This window comes from Lissotriton vulgaris, chromosome 4_1 (genome assembly GCF_964263255.1).
Source record: "Lissotriton vulgaris chromosome 4_1, aLisVul1.2, whole genome shotgun sequence".
In the NCBI taxonomy this organism is placed as follows: domain Eukaryota; kingdom Metazoa; phylum Chordata; class Amphibia; order Caudata; family Salamandridae; genus Lissotriton; species Lissotriton vulgaris.
Genome location: NC_141691.1, coordinates 1,604,268,164 through 1,604,289,216, shown reverse-complemented (window position 1 = coordinate 1,604,289,216; position 21,053 = coordinate 1,604,268,164).

Here is a 21,053-nt window from a genome sequence, read left to right as displayed (position 1 = left end):
ACTGAGCTGGTATCGGTGTTTACTGGAAGTACGGTTGCCGGCAGGCAAGCAGCGGCGGATGTTTATTTATTTATTTATTTTTAGGTTTTCTATAGCGCGAACTTGAACCGATTAGGTTATCAGAGCGCTTTACGTAGCACCAGTTCCGTTACATGTTATCACAGCAGTTTACATAGAATCAGTTACGTTACACAGTTCAGGAACTTGAACCGATTAGGTTATCCAAGCGCTTTACATAGCACCAGTTCCGTTACATGTTATCAAGGCACTTTACATAGAATCAGTTACGTTACACATTTCAAGAACACGTTTCTTTTTGTTCTAGTGAATAGGGTTATCTCTTCACACGGGGGAAGGGATACACCTGGCTATATTGTTGAGCGGCTCAAGGTGATTGAGGCATGGCACAGAGTGACAGTGTTGGAAATTCAAAGACAGGGGGCCGGCATGGCGCGGGGACATTACACGTCGGTGGCGATGATCTGCAGTGGATCGGCGTTAAGGGCGCAGCGGAGGCTTTGGAACGTGCAAGGGGTCGAGGAGGGGGCATAGTTATTGACAAGTGTTGCTCTTGAGGCCGGGAATGGTTTCTTAGCTCGGGGCGTTGTGGATTTGGATGGCGGAGTACTCGTTGTAAGGGGGCCGAGTGGCAAGCACGGGATAGCTTATTTGGTGGTAAGCTGGTCTCAATCCTGAATGGTTTCGGGTTGCATGGGTCAGGGAGGCCCGTTTGTTGGGGGGGTGCACTGTGAGTGGGGGCAGGCGGTGGCGTCTCAATTTCTGCATCAACAAAGGGGGGTTTGGGGGGGGCAGGAAAAGGGGGGAGGCGAGGTGTACTCGCCTACCCCACTTTTCCTGGGTGGCGGAGTTTGGGTTGATGTTGGCCAAGTTTGGCTGGAGTTCGGGTCTTTATCATTATGTTGGGGATTTGGGGAACGGGAGCGGGGAAAGGGTAAACAGTTTTGGAGTTACATTAGAAGGGCTTAGTTACAGTTGCAATAAGGCAGATAGGTCTGTAGGTATCGATAGGTTTTGGAGTTAGGATGTAGGGGAGAAAAGTGGATACATGAGGATGTAATGGAATTGTATATTTGTATATGCAGGGTGGGGGGATTGTATCATGTGGGGATCGTAGGGGTGGGGGGAGACAAAACCTAAGGGGTCAGGTAACTCGATGTTTAGAGAGGTGTTAGTTTTGTGAGGTGGTTCCAGTTTTTATATATGTGATGTACACCTGTTTCAAATAAAGCGGCCTTTTACACACACAAAATGGTAGTCGGTCTTGATTGCCCCCCTTCATCCCTCCCAAGGGGGACTTGGGGGGCAGCCGAGCCGCGAGGTCTGCCCCCCGGGCAGGTTTGGGAGGGGGAAGTGGGAATCATGGAGGCGGCCATTTTGTCGCTGTTTGGGCTGCCTGGGATAGCCCAAAGGCAGCCCAATTAATACTAAACAAGCCCAAAGGGGCCATATAGGGGGTTTACACTTCCGCCCAGCCACCATTTTAGGTATTGAAACCTGGTGGCTGGGACCGTAATTAGCAGCTTGTCCCACCCTCCCACCCTTACGATGGGGTTGTTGGGGGGGGGATGTATTGGCGGTCATGTTTTTAGGTGGCGGCGTTTGGGACAGGTGCACAGGGGGGATTTCTGTATGTATTTGTCGCTTTGAGCAGGTGCAGGCGGAGTTTGGGTTGATGTTGGCCAAGTTTGGCTGGAGTTCGGGTCTTTATCATTATGTTGGGGATTTGGGGAACGGGAGCGGGGAAAGGGTAAACAGTTTTGGAGTTACATTAGAAGGGCTTAGTTACAGTTGCAATAAGGCAGATAGGTCTGTAGGTATCGATAGGTTTTGGAGTTAGGATGTAGGGGAGAAAAGTGGATACATGAGGATGTAATGGAATTGTATATTTGTATATGCAGGGTGGGGGGATTGTATCATGTGGGGATCGTAGGGGTGGGGGGAGACAAAACCTAAGGGGTCAGGTAACTCGATGTTTAGAGAGGTGTTAGTTTTGTGAGGTGGTTCCAGTTTTTATATATGTGATGTGCACCTGTTTCAAATAAAGCGGCCTTTTACACACACAAAATGGTAGTCGGTCTTGATTGCCCCCCTTCATCCCTCCCAATACTTGATCCTCAAGCGCTTCTGGCCGCAGTCTCCAGGTACGAATTCTGGGGCGCATCCTCGACCACCTCAACTGGACCATCAGCGGGTTATGGTCAGAAATAGTACGGGTTAGATACTCACTGTTGGTAATTTCCCCATGTACTTCGGGGGAGCATAGGAATGCGTCCAGGCGGACATGTAATTCGTGGAGGGCGGAGAAAAAGGAGTAGTCCCTATCTAAACGGTGCTGAACCCCCCAAGTGTCAATCAACCCCCAAGTCTGGTGCCAGGTACAGCACGTCACTGCCAGTTTACCCGCTGGTGCATTCGCTAAGGGTGGGTGTGAGCAGTCTAGATCGATATCAGTGACACAATTAAAATTGCCCTCCAATAGTAGAGGCCCTAGTAAAGCTGGTGTAAATTTATGGGATAACAATGAGAAGAAAGCTGTCTGATCCACGTTAGGTGCATATAAACACCCAGGCGTTAAATCCCGACCATCTAGCTTCCCCTGAAGCACCACGTACCTGCCCTCTGGATCAACTAATGGTGAGGTGCACTGAAAGGGAACTCCAGCTCGTACCCAGATTAAGACCCCTCTCGCATATGTCAAGTATGTAGTGTCGTAAACTTGACCCCTCCAGCGGCGCTGGAGCGCCTTCCCCTCCTTTGCAGTGAGGTGGGTCTCCTGGAGAAATGCAATTTGTACCCCCCTACGTGTCAAGAAGGAGTGTATCTTTTGTCGCCTATGCATAGTATGCATGCCCCGCACATTCCATGTGAGACATGTGTATCCTAATGAGGGTCCCACTGCTGTATATCCTGTTCCATCTCATTGCCCCCCCAACACGCCTAGGTCCCCTGAAACCAACCCCACAAACAAAACAATTCAAACATCCCCAACTCCCCCTCCCCAGGACAGGCATCCAATGCGGCATCCCCGTCCAAACAATAGGCACGTAGAAAGTCCAATCAGCTCAGGCTGCTTGGAGCTCCGAGTCAATAATCCCAGAAGTCCCCCCAAGCCCCTCCCCCCTCCCATATGAACATGTCCCCCTACCCAGGCCCCCCCATCAATTTTGCTGCCCTCTCCATCTTTTCACCCCCCCCATCAGGCACCCAGTCCAGGGCCCATCAGGTCACCCCAATACCTCACAATTTCAGGCTTGTCGTGCAACTGTTCAGTCAGCCAAACACCCCGTCTGCCATTTGTGGAGTGACGATTGGTAAGTCCACCTCAGAGAGCCCGTGGACGCTGCTGGAACTGGGGCTCTGCTCTCCACTTCTTGTATGCTCCGAAGTGTTGCTGGTCGGGCTAACCGCTCCCTGGCTGATGACCGCCACTGCCAAAACCGCCTTGTCCCGTTCCTGTCGCCATTCTGCTGGGGAGCTTGGGCGCTGCCTTGGTAAAGTGGCCGGGATCGACACCGAGGCGATGTCGCAGTTGGTGATCTCCCTCCAGACTCACCACGAGATTCTAGCCAATCCCAGAGGGCTTGGGGCGCGAGGAAAAAGTGTGTGTTCCCATCAGCAGTGACCCGCAACCTAGACGGGAATAGCATTGCATAAGGCAGGTGCAAGGCCCTCCATTTCCGCTTCACCGCCATGAAGGAAGCTCTTTGGCGTTGCACATCCCTGGTGTAGTCCAGGAAAATCATTACTTTACTGTAGCCGATTCTCAGATTTTGTAACTCCCTGGCTCTCTGGAGGATGTAGTAGCGGTCACGGTAGTGTAGGAGCCTCACCACCATCGGGCTTGGCGGGGCTCCTGGCTTTGGAGGTCGTGCCGGAACCCTATGCGCTCGCTCCAGTGCATAGAAGGGAGAGAGACCCTCAGGCACCACCTCCGCTTTTATCCAAGTGTGCAGAAACTGCACAGCGTCGGATCCTTCCTCTCGCTCCGGAATCTCTACAATGTGTAGATTATTACGTCTGGAGCACCCTTCGCTGTCCTCTGCTCTCACCTCCAACACGCGGACCTTTTGCATCACCTCATTGAGCTGCGTTCGCAAGGCATCAACCGTGACCGGAATGTCCTTCATGGTCAGCTCGCGAGACGCCACTCGTTCCCTGAGTTTCCGATGGTCATCTTTCAGTAAGGAGAGGTCAGATCCGATAGAGTCCATTCGTTTCTCCAGGGCCTCCCTCGATGCCATGATGGCCTGCATGATGTCGCCCAAGGAAGGGTCTCACAGATGCGTGGCAGCACTACCTTCCGGCACCAATTCTTCGTCCCCCATAGCGTGTCCCGGGTCATCCAGCCGCAGGGCCTCAAACCCCTTCTTTTTGGTCACTCTGCCCATTTTGGGTAGGTCAGTGAGTGTCTGGCTCCTCAGCACCTCCTCCGTCGCCGTGTTACTGGGCCTCTGCGTCAATGCTCAATGCGGCAGAATCACTCCTTCAGAGGCTCTCGTGAAGCGGCCAACTCATGGAGCGCCGCAGTCCCTCTCCGACCATAGCACTCCTATATCTGGCGACACATGGGGCCTGTATTCCGCTCTGCCTCGCTGCACATAGGAGCCCAGTCCCTACCTCTAAAGGAGCCCCGACGGGGCCACTGCGCCGTTCGGAAGGTGCCGCCGCTCAGGTACTCCACTCTCACCAGTAGAGCGGGAGGCCCCCTCCGTCCGTCACCGTTATTCGCCCCTCGTCTCTTCAGCCTCGGGGGGGGTCCCTGTGGTTCCTAAATAGGCCACCGCCCGAGGGTTCCCCTCCCTAGGACAATGCCACGTGTCCCCACAAGTCCCCTTGATAAGCTTGCAGTTATTAGTGGACCGCCAGTGTCCGTGGTCGTCTGCAATCCTCTGTAGTAGGCTGTGCACTCATGTCGGCCCAGATAAGTGCAGCTCAGTCACTCTCTTGGGCACTTTCCGCCGGCGATGAGCTCAAACACACCAGGAGCTCTCCAGCGATAAACTAGGCCGCCAGCTCACCGGCCCACGTGGCCACTGGGCCCCTGAAGTACAGTGTCACAGTTGCAGGTTCGGGTTCAGTTCCCACAAGGCACCAGTAATCGGTATTCCCCGTCCCACTGCTGCTGTAGGTGCTCAAGGATGAGGCTGATCCCGACAGGCCACCACCTTCTCGTGGTCCAGCACCTCTCTTGCCCCTCACCTCGGTGCTGCTCCAGGACAATATAATCAGACCTCTGGGTCTCAGTCCGCCCTCTCGTCTGGCCGATCACTCAGGAGTTGCTCTCGTACCTCTGTCACTCCACACCCCTGTTCGGGCTCAGCAAGGGTCGCGGTGCGCTGTCTGGGCGTCCTCGCTGCGGGGGACACACTGCCTGCTCTCCCACATCGCTGGTATGCAGTCAAAATCCTGGCGAGGTGCCGCCATCTTAAAGTCAGGCACCTTGCTGCTGGGTTGTTCACAGTGCCTCTGAAGGGTTCAGGGGGCTCCACTTTCAGCAGCAAAAGCCTGTGGGGACAATCCACTTTCTCTCCCCCCACTCCGATCGCCGCCAACCACCTCCTACCACGAGCTCTGCGTTGCAGTCAGGCAATGCGACCGACGGCGCCAGCCGCCAATTTGTGAGTTTCGGTCGCGGCCGCTCCGGGTGCAGGGGAAAAGTGTCCGCACTCGGACTGTGGGGCACTGCGGTTCTCTTCGCAGCAACCACTCGGTGCACCAGCCCCTCCGATGCACATATCGGGGTTGAGGGCCCAAAATCAGTGCCAGAATAGTTGTGGGAGAAGGGCGGCCGCGGAGGAGCCCGGGGATCCTCTGCCGCTCACATCAGCTTCCAAGACACGCCCCCCTCTTATACTGTTCTTTTCATGGGATTTAGTCTGAACACCATAGAAGAGGTCAAACAACAATGTCCCTTGTTATTTTCTCTGGTCAGACACTAGCACCTAGCCATAACATGAGAATGCAGCTGCTATTTGCGAGCGAACATGTCTTGACATATAACTGAGCACAGGAGTTTTAAAAATCATACAGACCGAGTGAAGGTCTTGAGGCAAAATTACAGCATCAACTGAGTTGTAGAACGTCCATCTATGTATGCTAAGGTACAGGATCTGCCACTTATCCCAAGAACTTTTATATATAATCATTTAGCTTCAGTAGGAAAGGGCGGGTGGAGGTTTAGGCTAATCTGTCTTATAACTGACAGGGCTTTATACGGTATATGGTTTGTTAACCATATTAGCGATATTTTTGCTAACAATTTGGTTTCCAAATGTGGCGTAACCACTGCATTTAGGGCATGATAGTTTAAATAAATATTCTAAACTTCCTTCATGTCCCTGAGAGGATTGAGAGTTATGTGTTCTGGGGTGCCAACTCACTTGTTTCTCTAGAGAGATTAAGATGGCAAGTGAGGTACTATAGCTAGTTGGACTTGGGCTCATAAATACTGAGATAGTATGGTGACTCAGTCTCTACATGCTGATGTTCTGTGGTTCCAAGCACAGTTCTGTCCCAGAGCGGAAACCCTGCAACAATCTGCCATCACCTCCACCACTGGCAGTCCATAAAATCGGACAGATGGGTTCTGCTGATCGTCCGAAGTGACTACTCCCTCCCCTTTAAGACTGCTCCTCCCTCCATGCCTCTATCTTACGACCGGCTGACAGAGGATCATTTGTTCCTGCTCTGCAAGGAATTTATGGCTCTCTTGGTGAGGGTTATGGTGCCAGAAGTAGGCTATGGCTGATATTCCCACTACTTTCTGGTCCCAAAGAAGATATTCTAGATCTCCAAATCCTCTACTACTTCCTCATGAAGGAGAAGTTCAAGATGCTCACATTGACTCAGGTCTTGCCTGCCCTGGACCCAGAAGACTGGATGGTAGCGTTGGACTTGCAATACACCTTTAGTCACACCACCATCCTGCCTTCCCATCAACACTACCTGTGGTTTAAAGTAGGCTACAATCATTTTCAGTTCACTATTCTCACCTTTGGCCTTACCAAAACCCCTAAGGTGTTCACCAAGATAATGGTGATGGTCGCATCTCATCTTTGCATGTAAGGGGGGCCAGTCTTCCCTTATCTCAACGACTGGCTGCTAAAGGCGGGCTCACCCCAAGCTGTCATCTCCCACCTCCAGGCTACGGTGAACCTCCTGCATTCACTGGGGTTCACCTTCAACATGCCAAAGTCACACCTGACTCCTTCTCAGATGGTCAGTTTCATCTGAGCTGTTCTGGACACAGTGCAGTTTCAAGCGAGTCCAGGATATTTGAGCTATGATCCAAGTGTTTCAGCCTCTATCCTGGGTTTTGATGAAACGGACTCTGAGGCTGCTGGGCCTCACGGCCACCTGCATCCTGCTGGTGACGCATGCCAGCTGGCGCATGAGGGTTCTGCAGTGGGACTTTAAGTTACAGTGGGCGCAGCATCAGGGGTATCTCTGAGGAAACTGCAAAGGTCCTGCAGTGGTGGCTAACAAACCACGATTGGGTCAGAGACAGAACCCTCTCTCTTCCCCAACCAGATTTCACAGTAGTGAAAGATGCATCACTCCTGGGATAAGGTGGTCACCTGGGAGAGGTGGAGATCAGAGGACTCCGGCGGAATACGCACTTTACATTTACATGCTGGAGCTCTATGCGATCCGACTGCATTGAAAGCCTTTCTACCCTCTATGAAGGGAAGGCTAGTGCAGGTGTTCACTGACAACACCACAGCCATGTGGTACGGCAACAAACAGGGTGGGGTCATGGACCCTCTGTCAAGAGGCCCTGCATCGCTTTACATGGATGGAACAACAGGCATATCCATGTTGGTTCAGCACATGGCAGGTTCTCTGAACGCTAGAGTGGACAAACTCAGCTGTCGATGCCTAGTGTATCATGAATGGCATCTCTACTTGGAGATGGTGCAAGGTCTCTTTCAGCAGTGGGGAGAGTCTTGGTTAGATCTGTTTTCCTCCGCTGAGAGCGTGCAATGTCAGCAGTTTTGCACTGGAGTTTCCAAGACGACTCTCGCTCCGAGGTGCATCTAAAAGAAACAGGTTAGTGTTAGATTCCTTACCTTAGAATATCCCCAGGCGTCAGACTGGATCTGGAAATTTTTGCGTAGCAATACCCCTGCGCGTCGTTAGGCGTCGTCTCTGGCTCTGCGTCTGTCGTCGGCGTCGTCTGCGCCCGAATGACCTCGTCGGAGTACTTAGACGCCGCCCATGCACGCTGACTTCAGTTCTTCTTTTTTCCGCGACAGCTAGCGCACCCCTTAGTCACTTTTTGACTAAAATTTTTTGATAATTTTTGATCTTCAAGTCGTTCTCGACTCTTCAGATGCCGGTAGGGCTGCACGGGTTCAAACCCTGCTCGAAGTGTAGTCAACTGATGTCGAATACCGACCCCCATCGCCAGTGTCTGCAATGCCTAGGCCTCGACCACGACGACCGTTCCTGTTCCGACTGTCGAGCCCTGGCGTCGAAGGCTAGGCGGGAGCGGTCCCGCAAGCGGCTCGAGCTCCGGCAGTCGGCCCCGCGCCATTTGAGGTCCCGGTCCCATGGAAGGTCGAGGGATCGGTCGCGGGGACGGAGCCCTTGCCGCTCCAGAAGTCGGCATCGGTCTCGCAGAAGTCGCTAGCACCGCATCCTGCCCCACACCTTCGGGTCCCTGAACAGGATGCGACACGGGAGGAGATCGAGCAGTACCTCATGGCCATGAGGTCGCTCTCTTCTCCACCGGGCCCCACGAAGACTTCGGGCCTAGTGGGTCCGGCTCCAGGGCCTAGCGGGTCGGGTGCTTCGGCACCGACGCCGCCAGCGGCTTCGGCCCCGGCTCTCTGCCCTGTTCCCATGATGCACTGGGCCAGGGACAGACTGATTTGCATATAGCCAGGTTCTGAGCTGGGATTGTGCAATGAGATAAATAACGGTGATGGATCAAGCCCTGATCTTTGGACTGGGTAAGAGTGGTCTGCTTAATTCAGACACTCTGTTCATCACCACCCCCTTTTCTGAATCGTTTTTGGCCACTATAGGTGTGGCAGGGTATACTCAGACATGAGTCCCTTTCTCACTGCACCATCAGGATTCAAGCAAGTCGGGCCGAAGACGGCTGAAATGCCAGAAACCGGTCCCCGGTAGCTTGTCTCCTTTCTGGTGAAGAATTGGCTTGGTAGTTTAGTCTGCCCTGTTCCCATGATGCACTGGGCCAGGGACAGACTGATTTGCATATAGCCAGGTTCTGAGCTGGGATGGTGCAGTGAGATAAATAACGGTGATGGATCAAGCCCTGATCTTTGGACTGGGTAAGAGTGGTCTGCTTAATTCAGACACTCTGTTCATCACCACCCCCTTTTCTGAACCGGCGCCGCCGGCGACTTCGGTCCTGGTGCCGCAGGCCCCAGCCGGATCCGGATCCGTCGACCTTACGACCTCGCCGGCGCCGTCCCCAAGGGTGTCACCACCGGCGCCGACTTCGGTCGACGCCGGCCCCAGTCCTTCTATCGATCCCGTTCAGCCGTCGACACGGCCCCATTGGGCGCCGTACGAGACAGCTATGGGTACATTCTACTTTAACGAACGGGCCCGATTTTGATCCTGGCTACCAGGCATTGGGTGATGAAGAGGACTCGGAGGGGTCTGAAGACCCTCTGACATGGGAGTGTCAGGACCAAGGGGACTGGACAGAGGAGCTTGGGGAGGCCAGCGGCCTGGATCTCTCTCCAGACACTGGTTTTGTCTCCCCTCCTACCGTGGCTACGGAGGAGGGGGCAGCCTATAGCGTAGTTCTGATGCGGGCGGCTAAGGCCTTGAACCTTATGCTCCCCTCAGCGGCCGTGAGGACTAATCTCCTCACCGAGGTCCTCAAACCGCAGTCAAGCTCGGTCGAGCCTCTGCTGCCGTTCAATGAGGCCTTATCTGACGTTCTGTTGGGCACCTGGTCCAAGCCCGCCTCAGGACAGCCTGTGGACAGGAACGTGGCCAGACGCTACCGCCTGGCTCCGGGTGACCGCAGCTTCCTGTCCACCCACCCTACCCCCGAGAGCCTGGTTATCCAGGCCTCTAACTCCCAGACCGCGTTCCCGTCGGCACCTCCTGACAGGGAATCCAAGAGGTTTGAACAATTTGGCAAGAAAGTGTTCTCGTCCCTTAGTCTGGGACTGCGGTCAGTCAGCACCGCATGCCTCTTGGGCCGCTACGCCCACACCCTGTGGGACACGGTTGCGGACGTGCTGCCACAATGCCCTGAGGAGGTCAGGGCTAAACTCGCCCAAGCCCTAGTGGAAGGTCGAGATGCGGCACAGTACTCAATCCAGTGCGGACTGGATACCACCGATACACTAGGCAGAGCGATGGCCACAACAGTGGCGGTCCGACGCCACGCCTGGTTACGGTGCGCCAATTTATCGGCCGATGTCCAGGCTACCCTTCTGGACATGCCGTTTGATGGCCGTCGCCTATTTGGCGACCAGGCAGGCCACGCGCTTGAGCGCTTTAAGGACTCCAGGGCTACGGCCAAGTCCTTGGGCCTCTCGGCCCCGCGCCAGCAAATGGGTGCCTTTCGCTCCTTTCGTGGCCAAGGAAGGGGCGTCCCCACACGGACCGCCAGCCACACGCCGCAACAGAATCTTCAGCGCGGTGGCGGCCGTGGAAACCGCCGGGGAGGCGGTCAGGGTCAGAGGCGAGGCCAGTCCGCACCCGCTCCCGCAGCATCTGCCTCAAAACCTTCCTATTCTGAGTTTTCAGGCCCATGTGATGCCAGTGGGGGGCAGGGTCCGCCATCACCTCTTCCACTGGTGCACAGTCACATCGGACAGGTGCGTGCTGCAAATCGTCCGAAGGGGCTACTCCCTCCCCTTTGAGGCGACCCCTCCAGCCATGCCACCGCAGTACCACCGCGTATCGGCGGACCACTTGCGACTTCTGCAGGATGAAGTTATGGCCCTCTTGGCCAAGGGGGCCATCGAGCGCGTTCCTGGGCCAGAAGTAGGGTGTGGTTGCTACTCCCACTACTTTCTGGTACCCAAGAAGGGCAAAGGGGGCCTATGCCCTATCTTGGACTTACGGAACGTCAACAGCTTCCTCCGGAAGGAGAAGTTCAAGATGTTGACTTTGGCTCAGGTCTTGGCTGCCCTAGACCCGCAAGACTGGATGGTGGCGTTGGACTTGCAGGGCGCCTACTTTCACATCCCCGTCCTGCGGGCCCACCGACGTTACCTGCGGTTCACGGTAGACCTCGAGCACTTTCAGTTCACCGTGCTCCCCTCAGGCCTTACCAGCGCCCCACGGGTGTTCACGAAAGTGATGGCGGTGGTCGAAGCTCATCTGCGCAGGTTAGGGATTTCAGTCTTCCCCAACCTCGACGACTGGTTGTTGAAGGCGGGCTCGCCCCAAACAGTTGTCAACCACCTCCAGATTACGGCGGATCTCCTGCACCTGCTGGGGTTTTCGATCAACGTGCCGAAATCACACCTGTGCCCCTCCCAAAGGCTCCTCTTCATCGGAGCTGTTCTGGACTCGGCGCAGTTTCGGGTTTATCCTCCCGAGCAGCGAGTACGGGATATTCAGGCTCTGATTCCGATCTTTCAGCCTTTATCCCGGGTTTCGGTCAGGTTGACGCTGCGGCTCCTGGGGCTAATGGCTTCCTGCATCCTTCTGGTGCATCACGCCAGGTGGTGGATGCGGGCTCTGCAGTGGGACCTGAAGTTTCAGTGGGCACAGCATCAGGGCAACCTGTCCCACCATGTCCTGATCTCGGAGGGCCCTGCAAGACAGCTGCAGTGGTGGCTCACGGTCCGCGATTGGGTCAAGGGCAGATCCCTTTCCCTTCCCCAACCGGAGCACGTGGTTGTGACAGACGCATCCCTCCAGGGCTGGGGAGGCCACCTGGGAGAGGCGGAGATCAGAGGCCTCTGGTCTCCAGCGGAGTCCCAGCTCCATATCAACCTTCTGGAGCTGCGGGCGATTCATCTGGCACTGAAGGCATTATTCCCCTCTGTCCGAGGGAGTGCAGTGCAGGTGTTCACGGACAACACCACCGCCATGTGGTACTGCAACAAACAGGGCGGTGTGGGGTCCTGTACCCTCTGTCAAGACGCTCTGCGGCTCTGGCAGTGGCTGGAACATAAGGGCGTGACCCTGGTGGTACAACACCTGGCAGGTTCTCTGAACGCCAGGGCGGACGAACTCAGCTGACGGTGCTCGATGGATCACAAATGGCGTCTAAACTCGGACGTGGCGCAAGGCATCTTTCTGCAGTGGGGAGAGCCTTGGTTAGATCTATTCGCCACCGAAGAGAACGAGCAATGTCATCAGTTCTGCGTGTTGGAATTTCCAAGGCGGCACTCGCTCGGCGACGCATTTCGTCGCGAGTGGAGTTGCGGTCTGTTATACGCCTTTCCGCCTATTCCACTTCTGCCCAGAGTGCTGAAGAAGATCAGGCGCGACCGGGCCCAAGTCATCCTTGTGGCTCCGGACTGGGCTCAAAGGTTCTGGTATCCCGAGCTCCTCAATATGTCAGTCGGTCCCCCGATCCGTCTGCCTCTTCAGGAGGACCTTCTGTCGCAGCAGCAGGGGACGGTCCTCCACCCGAACCTGTCCAGTCTCCACCTCCATGCTTGGAGATTGAGCGGCGGCAGTTGAGGCCACTTGACTTGCCTCCTGAAGTTTGTACTGTTATTCTGGCAGCCAGGCGTCCCTCCACTAAGTCGGTATACGCCTGCCGGTGGAACAAATTTGTGGCATGATGCACAGCAAAGGCTGTGGATCCCCTTTCTGCCCCTCTTTCTGAAGTTCTTCTCTTCCTTCTTTCTCTTGCCCAGCAGGGCTCTGCTCTGGGCACTATCAAGGGCTACCTTTCTGCCCTTTCGGCCTTCCTAAGGCTGCCTGATCAACCTTTTTTGTTCAAGTCCCCTATAGTAACTCGTTTTCTGAAGGGCATCACACACATATTTCCACCTGTTCCTTTTGTGATGCCTCAGTGGGACTTGAACCTGGTTCTTACTTTCCTGATGTGCGCTCTCTTTGAGCCGCTTCACTCTTGCCCTCTCTGTCTTCTCACCTTGAAGACAGCTTTCCTGGTTGCCATCACCTCTGCCAGGAGAGTGAGTGAGCTCCAGGCTCTATCTTGCAAACCCCCTTTCCTGTCTGTGCATTCGGACAAAGTGGTGCTGCGTACAAAACCATCTTTCCTGCCCAAGGTAGTGTCTGCTTTCCACATCGGTCAGTCCATTACTTTGCCCTCCTTCCCGCCTCCGCATCCTTTCAAGGATGAAGAGCAGCTCCATCGTCTGGACCCAAAACGTGCGCTTTAATTTTATATGGATCGTACACGCCAGTTCCGGGTGGATGACCAACTCTTTGTGGGCTACGTGGGTGCAAAGAAAGGACGGGCGGTGCATAAGCGGACCATCTCTCGGTTGGTCGTTCTATGCATCAAGGCATGCAACTCCTTGGCTAGAAAGGAGCCTCCAGTTGGGCTGCGAGCCCATTCCACTCGAGCCACGGCGGCTACTACTGCCCTGGGTTGGGGAGTCCCCCTGCAGGACATTTGCCAGGTGGCTATGTGGGCCTCGCTGCACACCTTTGCAAGTCACTACTGCCTGGATAGTCAAGTCCGGAGGGATGGCTTCTTTGGCCGTTCCGTCCTCCAGGACTTTCTGGTGTGAGTATTGGTTCGCAGACCTACCACCGGGGTTGGTATTGCTGGGGTATCTATTCTAAGGTAAGGAATCTAATACTAATCTGTTTCTTTCAGATGAACAAGTTACTTACCTTCGGTAACGATATATCTGTAAGAAACAGTAGTTAGTATTAGATTCCTTACCGCCCCACCCATCCTCCCTGTTCTGCGAACTGATACCTAGGGTTAAGGTCATCCCCTTTCAGGGCCCTAGTTTCTTGGCACCAGTGTTGGTTCTAGCATGGCTCTGCGTATGTGGCGCGGAAAAGCTGTGTCTAAGAACTGACGTCAGCGCGCATGGGCGGCGTCTAAGTACTCCGACGACGTCATTCCAGCACAGACGATGCCGATGACGGAGGCGGAGCAAGAGAAGACGCCTAACGACGCGCAGGGGTATTGCTACGCAAAAATTTCCGGATCCAGTCTGACGCCTGGGGATATTCTAAGGTAAGGAATCTAATACTAACTACTGTTTCTTACAGATATATCGTTTCCGAAGGTAAGTAACTTGTTCTTTTCGTCTCAAGTGGAGCTCAAGCCTCCTGTAAGCATTTCCTCCCATGCCACTCCTCCCCAGAGTTCTCAAGAAGATCAGAAACAAGTGGGCCTGAGTCATTATTGTGGCTGTGGGCCCGGAGAGTCTAGTATCCCGAGCTTCTGAACCTCTGTTGATCCTCTGATCAGACTGCCCCTTCGGGAGGGTCGTCTGTCGCATCAGCAGGGGAGGGTCCTCCATCAGAACCTGTCAACTCGCCGCCTTCTTGTGTGGAGATTGAGCAGCTGCAGTTAATAGCTTTCGACCTTCCTCCGAAGGTCTGCAATGTTATTCTGGCAGCCAAACACCCCTCCACTAAGACTGTTTCTGCCTGCCATTAGAAGCGATTTGTGTCATATTGTAGAGAAAGTCCATTACCCTACTTTCTTCCTCCCTTGCTGATATTTTGCTTACCCTTGCCCAGCAGGGCTCTGCTTTAGGTACTCTGAAGGGTTATCTGCTCTGTCTGCCTTCTTGTCACTGGCTGACCAACCCTCTTGATTTGAGTCCCCTATTGTAAGTAGATTTTTGAAGCACCTTGAACATATTTTCCCCCGTCTCCTTTTATTATTATGCCGTAGTGGGACCTTATTTTGGTCCTCACATTCTTGATGTGAGCTCCTTTCGAGCCTCTTCACAATTGTTCCCTCAGATTGCTCACCATTAAAACAGCCATTGTTGTGGCAATTACATTGGCCCGGAGGGTGAGTGAGCTGTAGGTTTTATCATCCATACCCTCATTCTTCTCAGTCTATCTGGACAAACTGCTGCTTTGCTCAAGGGCCTCTTTCCTGACGAATGTAGTGACACTATTTGACATGGGCCAGTCTTCTGCCTTGCCTACACTCTAAGCTCCTCCTTATCCCTCTAAGGATATCTAGACCCAAAATGAGCATCATTGTTCTACCTTGACTGCACACAAGAGTTCCTGGTCGACGACCAACTCTTCATGGCATATGTTGATGCGAACAAAGGTCAGATGGTGCAGAAACTGACCATTTCTCGATGGGTCGTTCTCTGCATCAAGATCTGCTACACACTGGCAAAGATGCAGCCTCCTAATGGCTTAAGGGTTCATTCAATCAGAGCTAAAGCTGCTACCACTGCGTTAGCATGTGGGGTACCTGTCCTGGACAAAAAAAAGCATTGACATAGCTTTTTGTTGTTTTTGTTTAAAGCCAAGCCACGCTGCTGTGCAACATGTAAAAACAAAAAATTGTTAATGCCAATAGTTCCCACAGATGTGAAATCTATTGGCTTTGCCAAGGCTGGTTATCTCTAGAAAGGCTCTACCTCGTGCAAAACGGCACAAGGAGCTCTTGTGATAGTTTGTGCCACATTGGAAACTGGTTTTGAAAGTTTAAAAACTAAAATGTCCAACCAGATTAACAGGGGATAGTACGGGGGAAGAAACATGTGTTACAAGTGATATGACAGACCCAGGAACAGGACGAATTCAGGAAGGCATAGTAGGTTTGCTTTCAATTATTTTCTGTTAGAACGTTGTAAATTAATTTGAAAAACAAACCAAAAACATATCCCATCCAGTGAGGCAGAACAAACCAGTTACCATTTTCATTTTGATGTAAGATGTGGCAGAGTTCACTTTAAAATAAATGGTTATGGGGTGGTGGGTGGGGGAGAGAATCAGGGGTGGCGCTGGGCAGCAGACAGATACACTCCGCCCTTTTACTTACCGCCACATATTGCCAAAAAGGCCGCACGGATCATTCAAAAACTTAAGACAGGGCTGTTTGAAAAAGAGTCTTCCTTCAACCACAGACGTCTCTCACCTGTGCAATCATATTTGTGTTATATCCTGACCAAATGAGGGTACTATCCGCATTCTGTCTGTAGTCCTTGAAGCCAGGAAACCTGGAAGCTTCCACCGACCGGAGATATGTGTGTTTGTATTAATATGTTCCTGAATTCATAAAAAATATATTGCCACATAGAGATCTCACCTGATTGAGTGCCTTAGAGCCTTCTGTGAAAGCAGGGCTAGGCACTGTGTGAGAATCCCAGACTTTACCTGTTGAGCTGGTTTGCTACTGCTAGTGGTGGGCTCTAAAGAAGGACTGGCTGAGCCTGTAAGGAAGTGCAAAAGAAGCAAGTAAGCTGTGTGCAAGGCAGGGTGGGGGTGGGGGCTTGAATATCACTAGCAAGTTTAACAAGAAAAGAAAAGTGCTATGATGCAGCTAGGTTTGACCATGCCATAACTCTTTTTAGGTCTCGGCTATTTATCACTTAAGTGATAAATGGACGAGAGTATTGAGGGCCAAATAAGCTTTGAAACCAACGGCGGATTTACCACAGTGCATGTGCTCCGTCCACGTTCACAAACCAGCTACGTCACAAACCACCATCTGTCTCTCAGTGCCTCACACACTTCAAAGGCTCCGCTCCCCGCCCCCCGCCCGCACTTCGCACTCTCCGACTTCCCCTCCCACCATCCACACCGCTCTTCCCATTCACGCGCTCGCACATCAAAGGCTGCTGCTCCCCCGTCAATGCGCTCCCGCTCCGACCCCCCACAGCAATGCCAAGAGCTTGTTTTGATTGTGATATGCCTCATCCTGTGTGAGGTTAGTTCCTCGAGTGCCTGTTTCACAGTCGAGTTTTGTTTTCAAGCATAATCTGACTCTTTAAAATAAATACCCCATTACATATGCTTGAATTCGTGTCGTGCATTGCTGCTGGGTGATAGCTTGTTAAGACTTGGTAATAACCATGATTGTTGTAAAACGTCTGTGAGTTCAACACTGGTGTAGTATTCTTAGTGGGAATAGCAAATGTGTAAGACAAGAGCCTGTGTCCCTGCCACCCTGGGCACCTGTTATCCAGATACAAAGCTTTATTTAGCAAGGCTTAAGGCAGGAAGGAACAATCTGTGGACCGGTGAATGTTTGCCTCTTGTAGCATGCGCTAATACTATGTGTGTATGCAGGGGCGGATTGGCAATGCGGGCATTCGGGCATTGGCCGAAGGGCCGGTGTCTCCGTGCCCTCTGTGGGCTGTTTTTATTTCTCCCCTTTCCCAGCCGCACAGTGAAGCTGCATTCATTTCTCTGTCTCTGTCTCAGTGCTCTCTGTGGACTAGGAAAGGGGAGGAAAAAAAATGGCCCACAGAGGGCACAGAGACAGAGAAATGAATGCAGCTTCACTGTGCAGCTGTACAGCGATTCTCCGCTGTGGCCTCTCCTTCACCCCCTGCCCTGCAAAGCAATCACCCTGAGGGTGGCTGGGGAGGGGGTGATTGTTTGAAAAAAATGGGCCTCCCTGGGGGCCAGGTGTTGCTTAGGCCTTTGAGCCATTTTCACCTCAGCCCCCTGGGGCCCACGCAGCACCTAATCATTGTTAGTTTTAACACCTCGCCTACAGCCCTTCACATTCAGCGCATAGTGGGCGAGGAAGAATGGGTCTCGCTGTGGGGTCCAGGTGATCTTTGCAACTTGCACCATCTTCACCTCGCCCTCCCCCTGGCTACCATGGATGACCCAGCAACTGTGTTTTTTGCTCCCCTGCCAGGACATTGCCCTGAGGCCTGGAGGGCTGGGGAGGGCTGATTAATTTACTAATTGTAGGGACTTCACTGCTATTCATGTGCTCCTGAGCTGAAGGACTGGGGAGGGCTGAGTAGGTTAGTAATAGCAGGGGCTACGCTGCTTATTAGGTGCTCCTTCCCTGGAGGGCTCGAAGAATTTTGTGACAGAAAGGGGCCTTGCTGTTTTTTTAGTTGCTCAGCATGGCGCCATTGTCACCTTGGCCCTGTGTCCTGTTCAAGAACAGTATCCTCTCACTTTCATTCCTTGTCTGTGCCAAACAACTTAAGGATTTTGTGGGCCCTGGGCCCAACATATTTTTGGACCCCTGTTCGGAACAGATTTGAATTTATAATCCAATTTCTGCTCTTTGATGCCCTCTTTCAGCTGGTCACTGGACAGTGCACTACCATACTTGTCCAAATTCTTAATGTATTTACATCTAATATTCAAGGACATTGACGTGTGTAGCCAAATAGTGTTTCATGAAAGGGCACGCCCCTTGAATGTGGGCCACGCCCCTTAATTGTAGGCCATGCCCCTTGAATGTGGGCCGCTTTTTTCGTCAGTGCCCGGGCCAAATTGTGATCCCAATCCGACCCTGTGTGTATGCCTGGGCGTTAATGGCTGCAAACCGCATTCAAACCTTTCAATGTCCTCCTCTTATTGCATAAGGGTAGCAACAGGTTAATTCCTAAGCGTAAACCTCTTCACATCGGCACTGCCCGCGGGGCACGCCTCCCCCAATCCTGCCTGCCCCTCCTTCAAACAAGATCCGTGCACAATCCCATAAAAGGCTGACACCGTCGTTACTTTTTGGCTGCAGTTAGTTTATATTGCGTGAGCTAATCTATCTGGGTGGTCCCAGATTAAAACAAAGTCGGGTTGTCACTGTACGAATGTCAGGTGTTCACCAGTTGCCCGACTTGTTTAATGTGGCATAATTAGAAGAATAGAGCTGCATTTATTGAGTCATCCATTTGTTATATTTCACCCTCTTACAAGCTAACGTTTGAGAAGAAAGCGGGGGGATAACAAAAAAAAATCGGAATAATATATTCCCTTCATTAACTTAATTTTAAGAGGCAATTTCAGGCGCAAGAAAGCCAAAATGAAGTCAGTTTTGTCTTTAAAAATCGGGAGTCTCCCACCCAAATCGGGTCTCTTGGCGTGTATGCACTCTGGTTTAGTAGATGCTAAAAATAGCACCTTTTCCACTGAATTTAGGATCGAAAATCTGTTATTCTGTTGTTCCCGTGGTGGCAACCCCATAGCGCCACGTCACAACGGGTACAATCGGCTCTCCCCGACAACTTGATTAACAGATGTGAGCAGCTAGCTACCTTGGATCGCGGCACATATGCCACATAAATAGCTTTAGGGCAGTAGCAGATGGGGTGAGCGGGAGGTGGCCAGTTCAGCCTTTGATGTAAACGGGAGCAGTTCGGAAACTAGCGCTGCTGGGAGCCTGCTCGTGCCGAACTTTCGTCCCCTGCAGGGAATGATGGTGGAATACAGTTCTGTGGAATTATTCGGGAAAAGTATGTTTGCTTGCCAGTATATTATATTGACCAGACATGCTGATTGATAAGAATCCAAAGTCGCCGGTTTCCCTGGAATATACGGGGACTAATGTAGCTATTGTTACTGCACTGAACATAATCTTCACAAAAGTTATTTACAAAAGTTTAAGCTATTGCCATTATAAATAACAATAACAATAAGATTAATTATTATTAATTATTAGTATTAATTATTAAAAAAAATTAAAAGCCATTGTTATTTGTAATATTAATACACCTAAGTCAGGTGTCATATTTGCGAAAGTTATACCTATGGGCATTGTAAATCACAAAGCTATTAAGTTCGCTATTTTCAAAACCAACACGTAATAATAAATGTGTCATTTACAATACCAATAGCTCAAACTTTCCTAATGCGAGACCTATTGTATTGCAAATGCTTGTTTTCTGTGCAGCATGGCTTAAAGTAAAGGTAAAAAAGCGATATGACGTATCCAGCATGACTGCATCTTACCCAGGCAACCTTGATGCTTCCAGTGCACATTCAGCGACCGAAGATTTGTATTATTTTTAGGGCTCGTCCTATTCCATTCCGCAAGGAATGAATAGGACGAGCCCTATTGGGGTTAAACTAAAAGCTAAACGAATGCGGATTTTTAGAAGTGCACAAGACCTCGATGAGGTCTCGTGAATGCGCTTCTATCCGCCCGAGCCGCCTGCCTCCACATCAAAGCCATCTGTTGCTTTGTGCTCGGCTTCAGGCCGGCATTTCTCCTCCCCTAATTATTCATTGCAATGCCGGCCGGCACATCAAAGGCTGCTGCTCCCCATGCGTCTCGTCAACCTTCCTCCCTTGTTTTATTTGCTTTCTCTCATTTTTGTGTGAAATCTTGCATTGTTCATAAAGACATAAACAACATGCTTTAGACGTCTTCTTTTGTCCTCAACACTAACACATAAGTTACCCTGGTGCCTCGCGCAATGATATGCTAATCCAGTCCTGACGCTCAGCCACATTTCAAATGAAACGCACAATTTTTCAGATGTACATTTTCGATGCTTTAATTTGCATTAGCTAAAGTTGCGATCTAGCTTACGGTTTGCATTGTTAATAGCATTTTGCCCTTAAAGTTACCTCACCCTTCAGCTTTAGCTGTTTTAAAATACATTAAAGCAGTCAATGTTGTACGTCCAGCTAGCGCCATATAGGTGATTTGTTTCTCTCTCCTAGCGCCGCAAAACATAGCACTTAAATTGCTATAGCCCAACACATTTCTAATATTTGCCCTTCTTGGTAACAACTCATGCAGAATGCTTATGTTAGCCTGACGCCCATTGCTACACAAAAACTGCTTCTGTGCCAGGCCTTGTGCTTTGGCGTACATGCGTTATTAAGCATTTTTACAAATTTGGTTGAAAATATATGGACGCAGACAATGTTGCACATCAATCTGTGAACGCGCACTTTTTCAGCTGTACATTTTCGATGATTAAAATTGCATTAGCTAAAGTTGCGTTCTACCTATGTAAGCTAGCTGCCGTATTTGCACTTTTCGGCTTTAGCTGGTTTAAAATACATTGACTAAATTTACGCTCTAGCTATGTATGCAGCTTTGTTAGCGTGTTTGCAGTCTTTAGCTTTAGTTATTTGAAATACATCAAGGCAGACAATGTGGCGCGTACAACTAGCGCCATATTGGTCATTTATTTCCTTCCTGCTAGCACCTCAACACTAACAGTTAAGTTACCCTGGCGCCT